The sequence below is a fragment of the Anomalospiza imberbis genome, chromosome 3 (assembly GCF_031753505.1).
Source record: "Anomalospiza imberbis isolate Cuckoo-Finch-1a 21T00152 chromosome 3, ASM3175350v1, whole genome shotgun sequence".
Taxonomy (NCBI): Eukaryota; Metazoa; Chordata; class Aves; order Passeriformes; family Viduidae; genus Anomalospiza; species Anomalospiza imberbis.
Window position 1 is genome coordinate 80,423,873 of NC_089683.1, and position 12,091 is coordinate 80,435,963.

Sequence of the window (12,091 nt, forward strand, 5' to 3'; positions counted from 1 at the left end):
GCCTCTGATGAATCTAAGGGCAAGATATTTTCGTTTTCAATAAGAAATCAAGCTAAACACAGTACGAGGCAAACTAAATTGAAAAGTACTCCCTGGGAAGGAAGTAAAGGCTAATAATGGACACAATGAATCACCTGATGGTGAGTCTCACTACAAATGTCACTGCTAAATCAGGCATCCCTTGTTACCATAGGGAAGTGATTGCATGGAAAATTTAAATCTCACAAAGGGAATCATTGATTTTAGAAGATAAAGATCTACTAATAATGAACCCAGCAACAATATAACTTCACAGATATTTAGTAGTATAAGCTGCATGTCTTGTATGCTTTGGGAATCCACAGCCAGCCAAAGGTCATTCTGTTTTGTTATTCATATCAGCATATTTCACTTAAGAGGCTCTTCTACCACTCTCCAGAAATAAATGTATTTGTAGAAATCAGTATTTTGCACACAAAGCTCAGTCACCAATGTGTGCCTTCATTTCAGGAATGCTATACATTTAAAATTTCCAACCCAATTTCAGTTGGAAGCAGTTGAGTGATTCAGGAGAGATAAAGCAGTAATTCACAATATCTTCTATCAGGAGCTAAGACAGAATTGGTATTTATCTCTCTACCTGTTCCCATATCACAAAAGTCTAATCTTCTCATCTCCAGCAATAAAGGTTTATCTGTTCCCATAACCCAAGCCTGCACTGTCACTTCCTTTATGGCTCTTTCAGAGCCTCCCTCTGACCACCTCCACAGATTAGGAGAGCATAGTTAGAAAACATTCCTGGCCCCTGAACTATCTGAAGTGAATTCACCATGCCCAGAAAGCACATGGAGAAGGCCAGCCACTGAGTGTCCTTACCTACAAATCCCAGCAGGTCCCTCCTCCTCTTTCTAGATCATCCCTTGCATCTGCAAGTCAGAAGGGATAAAGAAGTCTAAGGTAGAACTATCCTCCTCTTTACATAAAAATACGTGTGTTTCCCTGACAGCTCTTTGCCTTGTAGGGGCTCCTCAGTATGGGTTACATCAGCCCTCAGAAGCAGCAGATCAGACACAGAGATAACAAAATACCAGGTAAATTATATGCTTGCATCTATGTGATGCTCAAACAACCTCTGCAGTACAGTCAATGCCGTGAACTTAGGTCAGGTTAGACTGAGCTAACTCCAGGAGCAAGCCCAGCCCAAGGCTGAAACACCTTTCCTGAAAGCTTAGGAAATTCTTGGTGAGTACCTCACACTCCTGCGCTCTTGTCCAAGTCAGCTAATTTAAAGTTAACTTTGGGTACACCCCAAAGCACAGTCACAGCAGCAGCTGTGCAAGAGTAGAAAAACTTGATATAATTTGTCTTTTCTAGTCCAATACCCTACTGCTTTGTATTTTGTTACTACAGAATTGATGAAAAATTATTACAAAATATTCCGGTACTACCTGAAAGTATTTAATATATAATACACATCTACACACAATTCATGTGAAACAAAGCTTTAAGTACCTATTATAAAGATTGAAAGGAGGCAGGAATTAAATGCAAAAGTTCCAATACAGATCTCTGAGAGGCTTTATACCAGTTTTCCATTGCTATAATGTATTACTCCCAATTTACATCAGTGTAAGGAAGAACACACTCAAAGACTATAAAAACACCAAGCCCACAAAGCAGGAAAAGAAAGAGCAAATTATAATAACAGAGGAATCCATTAAGCTGCATATATAATTCCTGAATTTGCAGCATCCCACATCATAAAATGCTGCACCTATTTTTATTACAAAACACTTCTTAACCAACAAAAATTTGCCTTATTAAACTAAACTAGAAGTTTGAAGACTTAAATCTGTCAGACTACTCCTGTGAGAAAGTTCTTCAGAGTTCACATTTCACAAGTGATTTGAGATTTGCCCTTCATAATCTTTAGTATTGAGGCTTTTACTGAAATGTACCCTAAACTCTAAACTCAGCACTTTATAAATTTTACAGAACGTGTTTAGTCTAGTGTTGTTGTCAGCTCTGTTGGACTATAACAGTCCTGACTTCACATCCAAAACAGAAAAGCTAGCAGTTGTCTCACATACAATGAAATGCAATGAATTACTACAGAAAAAAAGTATATTGAAAAAAGAACAGCATGATTCATTTCAATTTTGTCTGAAATTGCACAATAAGACATTTTCCATCAGCATTAGAACATCATTCTAAAGTTTTTGGATCCTTAGTGCTCTTTCTACTGACTATCATAATGTGTCCCACAACCCTTTTTTGCCTCATACCAAAGCATAAATGAAACAGAGAAAGTGACATGTTCAATGCTGTCATCCCATTCCATGCTTTCCACAAACACACAAAATTGGCTTCACTGAGTGGTAGAAGTTTCAGTCAATAACTCAACTGGGCATTCTAATTTATCTGGACTAAAAGTAAAAAGATATTATGCCTTTGTACTTGGTGAATTTTTAATCAATTTCCTGCAGCTGTTATTTCCAGCATCTTTGGTTTTGCTTACTAAGAACACTAATTGAGGTTCTATACAACAAATGTTTTCACAGAGTAAACATTTGTCTCAACATTTTAAATATGGTGAACTAGTTTCAAATAACAAATATGTATATGACAAGAACAAAAACTGTTCACAAGCATTCTTCCAATTGTAGGCAAGAGCAGTTGTCTCACACTATGTACTATGAATTATTTTCATGTAATGCATATAGAGATATTGCTGAAAGTTTGTCCCAGCTGGCAGCCCAGGCCTGAATTTGCAGTGCAAGCTTCATCTCTCAACAGACTGAAGCTGAATAGCAAATATAGATCTTAAACTCAAAGAAAAAAAATATATCTCCAGGCTCTAGTCTGGAACACACATCTTATTACAGAAACACAAAAAATATGCTGAAACCAAGATTTTAATTTGAAATTCAATATGGCCTGAGAAGACATACTTCACATTTGGGGGCTCAAATTAAATTTTAGATAAGAGAAAACCTTTAACAGATACCCTCCTACAATCAAAGGGCTGAATCATCTACCTGTGAACCATGTCAAGTGGCAGTAACAACAGGATATATTCTGTGAGCTTTGTTTCTGGTTGCTATACGTTCATACTTTGCATCCAAATCAGACATTGCTTGAAGAAGTATTTTGATACTGAAACTTGATGCCAATGCACACTAGTTAGTAATGCTTCACCTCTTCTCAAAAGCTTCCAGCCTTTTGTCAATTTTGATATATGTAATGAATAATTAGATTTATACAATCTCAGCATTTCACTGTGTATATGATGTGTGTCATCCTAGTTATCCTACCCGATAGCTTCATTTTGTAGGTATTCCTTGTATTGTCAGATACTTCTGAAAGTAATAATGCTGCCAAAACATATGGGATTACTTACCTAAGAAATGCAGTGCTTGAAAGCAGAGTAGTGAGATACATTAGGCTCAGAGGGATGAACACTGCATACATAAAACATACTAAAATAATGTGAACAGGCTTTGCAAAGGTGAAGTAAAGAACAGATGCAGCACACTGTGCCAGGAGACACAGCTCCTACACTCACAGAAGGGGGAAGGGGGGGCACCTTGGCCTCTGTATCACCCTCTATTCCCAAACTCTCCCCAGCCTCCTGAGCTGACACCATGCAGTGCAACATGTTCCTCTGCACTCCCACAGAGGGATTAGCAATATCATCCCCTAGACTAGAAATTGTTCAGCTAAATACCTAGCACACAAGGTAAACAAAATATTTGCTTTCACATTTGCTTCCATATAACAGCTTCCACTTTTCCAAGCTGTTAAATATCTCCCAGGGGACATTCACATCACAAAACCTTGAGAGCAAAACAGAAGGTATGCTTAGCTCTAAAGCTCGGTCTATCTGTGCAGCAGATCATTACCACCCCATGCAGTTTCTCTTATAGAGCATTTGCTCTTAGGAAAAAAAAAATGACCCTGTAGTCCTTGTTCTCACCTTGCAGTAATCTTGTTAACAGTCTTATGCCCTGCATTTCTGGATCACAAAGAGCCATCTGGACTTGCGTCTTCCTCTGAGCTCAGTCCCTGTCCTGGGCCACCTCACAGTTGTTAATTAGTGGCACTGTCTACATGCAAAGTACTCTGCCCATCATCATTTGTATTATAAATGCCTTTTCCCCCCTGACTCTCTGCTATGTTCCTGCTGCTAAATGTCCTTCATTTCAAATTCTTTATGATAGGCTTTGCCTTTAATAATACTTGAATGAAAATCCATGTTAAAGCAATCCATACTGCCAGTGGTCCCCTCAAGCAAATGTGATTTCTCTTAGCTTTGCTTTCATGTCTAGGTTAAGAAGTTTAAGTAATTAAAAAAAATAAAAAAGAAAAAGGAAAAAAAAAAAAAAAAAGAAAGAAAAACAATATATGTTTAAGGTCAATCGTGGAACAACCCACAGTTTTTAAACATTTCCCCAATAGTTGCCCATATGCTTGTGAGTTCTTGCAGACCATCACCTTTCACTCCAGCCTATGTCAATTATTACAACCTTTAACTTGTAAGAAAAACTAATGTAACATTACAAAGGGGAAGTTTTAGCAATGGGAAACCAACTGAAGTGAGTTAACAATGAAAGCAACAGCTGACTGTCAACACCTACTGCTCTGAGAATATTATATCAGCCTGGTGGCATCAAGGTAAACCAGTCTTTTTGAACTGAGGCAACCTTGAGAAATCAGCCAAATAAATCAAAAGTTCTTGCAGACATAATCAAGAAAAATATTGAGATGCATATTCTTACAGACAAGATCCAAGACTTGGATCCAGAAAAGCAAGTGTTGGCATTTCTGAAGTTTTTAAGTATCTATGGTATACTCCTCAACTCAGTTTCTTTGGTAATGACAGGTTCTTCTGATCCATATTATCATCACCTCTTTCCTGTTTAATGGTGGATCAATTTTAAAGGGCCTTCTGGATTCCAGTGGTTCTGTAAAGCTCACTGGCTGGGCTGGCACTACAACGTGCAGAACACAGAGGGTTCCTGGTGTCTCCAGAAGGATGCCAACTTCTCCTCCTGAAATTTTTGGAAGTACTACTGGTTGCCACTGGAAGGCATATGGGGACAGTAGCAGCTCCTGTGCAGAGGATGAGGAACAGCCTTTCCTAAAGCAAAGTTCACTTATTCCCTCATATCCCTGACGCAAAGAAGTGAGTTCAACAACTCTCATTCTAGAGGCCTTTCATTTTTAGTGCCCACACAAACAGTGGCCTTTCCCACTACCTCTTTCCCTCCTATAGCATGTGCAGCCTGGGTACCTCCCGCTGGGGCTAACAAGTTCAGTGCCAGCACCAACAGAGAGAAAACTGGAATGTGTTTCACAACATGTCCCAGCCCTGCCTCCAGACCTAGGAATTTGCTCCACAGATGGTGCTCCTCAGGCAGAAGCAGGATGTGCTCCTATGTTCTTGAGCTTAGTGTTGCATGTGTCAGAGCCCTGGAGTAGTATCTCTGCCGCCACAGCTGGGACCTGACCTCACCTTCCTGTCAGACACGAGACTGCTTTCCTGGGGAAGATTAGAAATCCTGGAGTTTTTTTGAAAGAAATTTTGGCTTCCCTCTGGAGACATAAGAAACATCCATATTCTCTGCATGGTGTAATGACAGCCCAATAGGTAAGCATTACAGAAACACTGGAAACCAAAATGCCCTTTGATATTGGTCCACCATTAACCAGGAAAGAGATGATAATAAGGATAGGAAAGGCTAAGTTCTGAATGCTTTCAGAAGAAATTTATAATTTTATTTCTCATGGGGTCACAAGGCAAAAAAGCCAAGCATCGCCACCACACTACCCCCCAGGGAAGTCCCCCACATATCCTGAGTCAGGGGAAAAAAGTGTGGCCACATTAACTCTTACAGCAAAATAATTCATGAAGATATGCAAGAAAAGAGCTCTGCTGAAGTTTAAATTCCTTTATCTTGGGCACAGACAAGTGTAATGATACAGCACTGCAAATTAAATATTCTAATGCAAATCAGGCCCATTTCTGAATGTCACAGTGACCTGAGAAGCCACTCAGAATAAAATATTGCCAAAGTTCTCTAAACCAAAGGAGAAGTCTAATGGCGCTCACAGCACATAGAACTGTAGAAATATATTTCTCCATCTCATATACAAATGCACAACTCTTGAAATTAATTCCTCTGAAGGAAATGAGATGGTTAGCAGTTATACAAGAAAGTAATGGGAATTTAACAAGTTACCAAAAAAACTTGCGATGGACACAGGTATTTGATATCTCTTAGACATCATTCTGAGTTTTAAGTAATTATTTTTTAAAAACCAAACAAACAATAATTGGGTTTTAATAATTGAGAGAACACCAGATAAGGAAACAATATCCAATAAAGAGAAAAGGAAATTAAGAAGTAATGGAAATAATCTTAGAAGATCCAGATAACTTGAAATCATAGTTCAATGTATTTCTTTTTTTTTTTTTTTTCTCCTGGGACTTCCTACACCCTCATGTTCTTGCTTAGTTTCTTTTTATGTAGGGCTTCAAGATTTTTGTGTACTGCAGCAATACTATAGCAAGTTCCATGATTTTCAGTAATTAACACTGCAATAGGATGAGTTTGTACTTATTAAGAAGCAGCTCTGCAAGATGTACAGGGAAATTCAAAAACACACTCCTGCAGATTGTACCTATGACAGCTCTTTAAACAGCAAGTCGCTTACCACTGCCAACTAAGCTTTTAATGGGAAGAAGAGAGTACCTGTATAACAAGCAGGTATAGGCAAGTGGCTTGTCAGCATTGCTTCTCTGTTATACAACTGCACTTGACATGCATGGACACTGATCAGTGCAATGATCACTGATGTACAAGAATTAGCTTGCCTTTGTCTTGCAAGCTATTTAAGGATTTATGTTGCTTTATATGTAAGAACCACAAGATAAAAGTCAGTCTGTCAGCTTTTTCATCACATCTGAGGTCTGAAAGGGTCTGAGGTCTGTGAATTTTCAAAATTTGAAAGCTTGAGTATTTGTAAATACATAAATTTCACAAGAGCCTTGTATGGAGAACTCACAAAAGACCTCAAGCAATGTCTGGATTCTCTTAGAAAGAAAAAAGAAATACCTCATCTTATGCCAAAGTCTTTAAAAAAAACAATGCAGCATTTTTTTTTCTATCCCTCCCTGTCCTATACATTTGTTTATTTAGACAAGTCTAATGTGAGATTCTCAGCTATGTGGTATGTCTCTGATATGACTAAGCCAAGGGCAACTGATTTAACACAGAAATCCGTATGAGTGTATCTGAAGCTCCATCTGGGCTATAAGCCCATTGATGGAGCTGCTCCCTGGGAAGGATTCTTCTCCAGAAGGGTCCCAGGGATGACCAAAAGGGTGACACGGTTGAAAGTTTCCCAACTCTGTCTACAGCGCAATTCAAACTCTAAAAATTTACTCATGCTTAGCAAAGCTTTAAAAAATTACAGCCATATTTTGTTTCTGCTTTATTATAAAGCAAAGTTAACCAAGAGCACTCCTCTCAGTCATGGGCGAATGCATGGACTGCTGTGCTGAAAGCCAGCAGGATTATTGTGACTGTTGGACTAAGCCAAGAAGCACATACAGGGATTCCGGTGCCATAGAATGAACAGGAGCAGATATCCAGATATACCTTATCTCCTATAAACCACTGCATAATTTTTATTCTTAGAGTAGCTGTACCTCACAAAGTGGAGTACATCTTATCTCAAGATACAGCTACAGCTCTGAGCGTCAGTAGTTAAGAGACCTGTCAGGAGGCAAATGAGAGTCAAGTCAGTAATTAAACTGCTTAACCAGCTTCACCCGCTGACCCTTGTTCTTTTCTCATGCCAATGAAAATCAATTCACTGAGATTATTTCTGATTTTTTACTGCTGTATTTGAGAAAATAATCTGTGTTGTTCTTCTCAGGGGATGCCCTAAGCTAGATTCTAGCTTGCACAGCACATCTCCATAACCCAGAAAGAGTCCTCCACTGTGCACAGGGACTTAATTTCCTTTTCTCCTACCAAAAGAGGTGTGAATTCTACTATTTCCTACTACCATACACTGCAGTGAATAATCTAAAGTTGTGTAGTATTGAAAAAGCTAAAAAACTCAAACTCACTTATGTCTTCAACAGCCCATACCGTTGAATATTTACAAAGATCTTTCCCCTGTGATTTATCTCCTTAAATAAAATTTTCAGGTTGTTAGTATAATGCTTATCACTGGTCACCTAACACCTGGCTATCCCAGGCAGTGTTATCTAAGAAGTTAAGCAATGAAACTTTTAAGAAACTGAGTCTCAACTGTCTCAACTGTCCTGTGACCTTTGCTGAGACTCACTCTTCCCCTTTAATGAGTGCTATTTTTGAAAGATCAATCAAGAGAAAAAGTAAATGTCAGCCTACTCCTCTCCTACAAAGTTGGAGATACTGCTCCCCACTGCACTACAAGAGTAGCACAATCATCCAGCTGTCACAGAGAGAAGCCACTCAACCTCTGCAGGAGGCTGAAGGGCTGTTTCACTCTCCTACCTCATGTTCTGGTCAGAACAGAGTCAGCAAGCAGAGTTATTGACATCAGCATTGGCAGCTCTCCTTTTCTGCGTTTACTTGTGTGGGTCTCAGGCAGCCAGGGAGATCACCAAAAGCAGAAGCCATGAGACCTAAATACTTGGAAGACCTTTTCATGCATGCTTAGGAAGACCTGGCAGCCATCCTGCTTCCTTCACCACTGCTGCCAAGTCCATGCTGGCTGTCAGATTAACACCCTATTAAAACAAGATTGCAGGAGGAAAAACGTTACCCACAAGCACTTTGCAAGCTGTTTAGAGCCCTGCAGTGATGCGGGATCATCACCCTCGAAGAGGATCTCTACTGCTCTTCACTCTACACGGATGATGCTTCAAAACCCTCCCTGAACTGCCCTTTTCAAGTTCTTATCCTGCCAACACAGCCATCAGGAGCCCTAAGGAATACACTCACAACCCCAGCAAGGCCCAGGGTTTATTCTCATTTCTGAGCATGGGTCTCCTAGGTCCCTCTTGTTTTGCTTCAACCCTATTGGCATTTTCTACCCAGAAAACACATTATAAAGCACACAGATACAAAAAAGACAAGTTATAATTCTGCTTTCTTGACAAGATCTGCCTCTTAAAGTCTCTCCTGGTAATAAGCAGAAACAGCTACTGCTGGGAAGCGCTTAGAGAAATAACATCAGCAGCACAATGTAAATAATTAACAAAACCACTCTTTTAGATTGCATTATGCAAAGAAGAATAAATCATCACACAAGCATTAAATATTTCATGGAATTTATTGTAAAGTTGAAGAACCAAGTGTCCTTCTCTATCATTTTGGAGCATGGAAAAGTCATCAATACATTTAAGAACTGCCTCTTATCCCCTCTGCAGCATTGAAGGAAATGGATTCCCTTGAATTCTGTATGCACTGTTTTCTACATCCAGGTTTCTAGAAGGCTTCTAGTAAGATTTTCTTTGGTGGGGGAAGGAAAAAAAAACAATAAGCAAAAAAACACCATCACAAAAAACATTACAAACAAAGAAAACAAAACCACAAGCCACCCCCTACAGAGGCCTCTCAAATTGGGTAGTCAGAGATCGAGGCACACAAAATTGTTAGTAATTTCTGAAAACACTGATTCAGTGAGCTATTAATGAGTAGTTGCATTGCTGAGTGACTATTGAAACAAAAGACATAATTCACCTCCCTCAGTGATAGTTATTAGCAATAAATCTATCCTCTATAGAAAGAAACAAGGCAAAACAAAACCCAACTTCCTATTTATAGTCTTGCCAAATGAATATTTAATGTGGTATAATCAGAATTAATAAACAGAAACTCATGGAGCTCATCCAGACATATAACTTGCTCTCCAAATCAGTAGTTTTTCAGGAACAATGGATGTAGTATGTATCTTGTGATTTTTGCTATATTTTCCCTTAACGTGCTGATAAATTCTCAGTACTACCATTAACTTTCCAAAACAGAAAAGAATTCTTGCAAGAGAGATCATCTAGAACTCAAGAAGTATGAGAATTTCACTATCTATCCAGTTTACATTTATCTATTTTAAAATGCATCTTTTTCATGTTTCCTTTTGTCACTCATGCTCACTATCAATAGCAAGCCTGCTAGAGCTCCAGAATTTCCTTTGAAGTTTTTTTCTCCTTGTCAACCTTTAGCTGCTGCTTGTCATCCTACACTGAAATTCCTCAGGCCTGATGAAACTAAGGCAGTGCAGTGTCTGGAGAACACAGCAATATGGATTAGAGCACCATGACTGTCTGCTTTGCAGCAGTAGGTGTAGGAAGCCTAAAGTAACTACTAATTTGAATTGAGATCACTGTTTGCACAGGGCCTGGACAACTTCAGATCTAATATCTAGCCTGAACAAAGTCAGGGGAAAAAAGAGAGTTCTGAAAATAAAAGTTGTGGGGTTTTTTTTTGGGTTTGGTTTTTTGTTGTTGTTGTTGTTTTCTGGCAGAATATCCACACAAAAACAAGATGTGACCAGCACATTGTATTTCTAAGATTCTGGCATTGTTTTAACTGATATAACACATGTTAAAGCCATTATTACGGTATTTTTACTTCTTTAGTAGATCAAAATAAAGCAAGTTGTGAAAGTTCTCACAGGTTTAAAAATTATTTTAAAACAGCAAGAGAAAATTCTGACCCCAAAGTAAATGCTTTACCTTCACATATTTATAGAGAATTTTTGATGGCGGGAGAACTTGTGAAATTGTGCAATATGCAGAATAATAAACTCGACAAAAGTACATGTGTGAAGCAGAGATTGTTGAGGAAAATTAGTTTAAAATACAATGGCAGTATGTATGCTTTCATATAATAACCATAGAGATCCACAGTCTAAAGTCTAGCACACAGACAAAGCCTTATTGATGCAAGTCCTTCTTAAAATCATGAAAAGGGGATATGCCACAGTTTCTCAAAAACTTCTGCAGCTGCGTGGAATCAGAGCACTTCAGAGGTGGCATCAAACTATAGGCTCCAAGTCCAGAACCAAGAAGAAATAAATATACAGCAAATATTCCTTTAAGTCCAGGTGTCACAAAAAAAAAATGAAAATAATTGCAGTCTCCTCTTCCTAATAACTGAGTGAACACTTGAGCATAAACTCTGTTTATTCAGCAGTTACTACCCCAGAAGACATCTTCATGGCTGGATTGGGCAGATCATGGGTTCTGAGAGAGCAAGTGCTACTGATTCACCCTCATTCTAGAAAGATGTTTGACTGCACCATGTTTCCAGTTTTTCCTCAGATTCATCAATTTCCAAAGCAAGACACTGATACCAAGAATAGTTTTTACATACAAAATCACTCACAATAACATCATGATAAATGAGCAAAGCCTTACTCCAAAGTGCTTGGTTGTTTCTTCCCTTTCTCCCAACTCAATCAGCCCTATTGCTTTCTACCATCTGATCTTGCCCCCTGCTCTTGGACAGCCTTTGCAATCCTGAAATCAACAAAATATTACATCTGCAGTTCATTATAAAGTCTGGTTATGCCAGTTGTACTGGGAGGCAATAGGTCTGGTTTTCTTCCCTTCCCAATTTAGACACAAATAGGCAGCCAGCCACAGCCCAGGCCAGACTACACAACATCATATTTTACCTGAGCTAATGGGCTGCAGCTAGTGCCACATGTGTTTTGTAGTAGGGCCACATGCATTCAAATAAAACGCATTTTGGTCTCTGGTGCTTCTTGGCTTAATCAGAGTTGTTATTCTCACTTTTCCTAAAAGAAATTAGTCAAAACATTATTTTATCCAGTATCTAGTCAACCTCTGCTATGCCATAATCAAAATATACTAAATCAATAACTTGGAAATTTCCATTTTCTTCATTTAGCCTATAAGAGGCTCATCAAGCTCCCCATATCAAATCCAGTAGCCGGATTAACAAATTCATCATCATCATCACACAACATACAGCATAGCACAGCACTATTATCTTGCTTTCATTTAGTGAAGAAAACAGAAATTCACATGTTCACATAATGAAGCACTAGTGAGGTACAAAGCACAGAGGATGTTATTTCATATTAT

The 12,091-nt window shown here is 38.7% G+C and overlaps 1 long non-coding RNA gene across 1 annotated transcript in view; it reads right to left on the bottom strand.

Moving 5' to 3' along the window:
* The window catches only part of LOC137471215 (uncharacterized), a 74,168-nt gene that overhangs the window by 11,124 nt on the left and 50,953 nt on the right, over positions 1–12,091 (bottom strand). The window contains exon 2 of the long non-coding RNA XR_010997468.1: positions 856–905. This is a non-coding gene — a long non-coding RNA (uncharacterized lncRNA). The remainder of the gene's footprint in view (positions 1–855; positions 906–12,091) is intronic.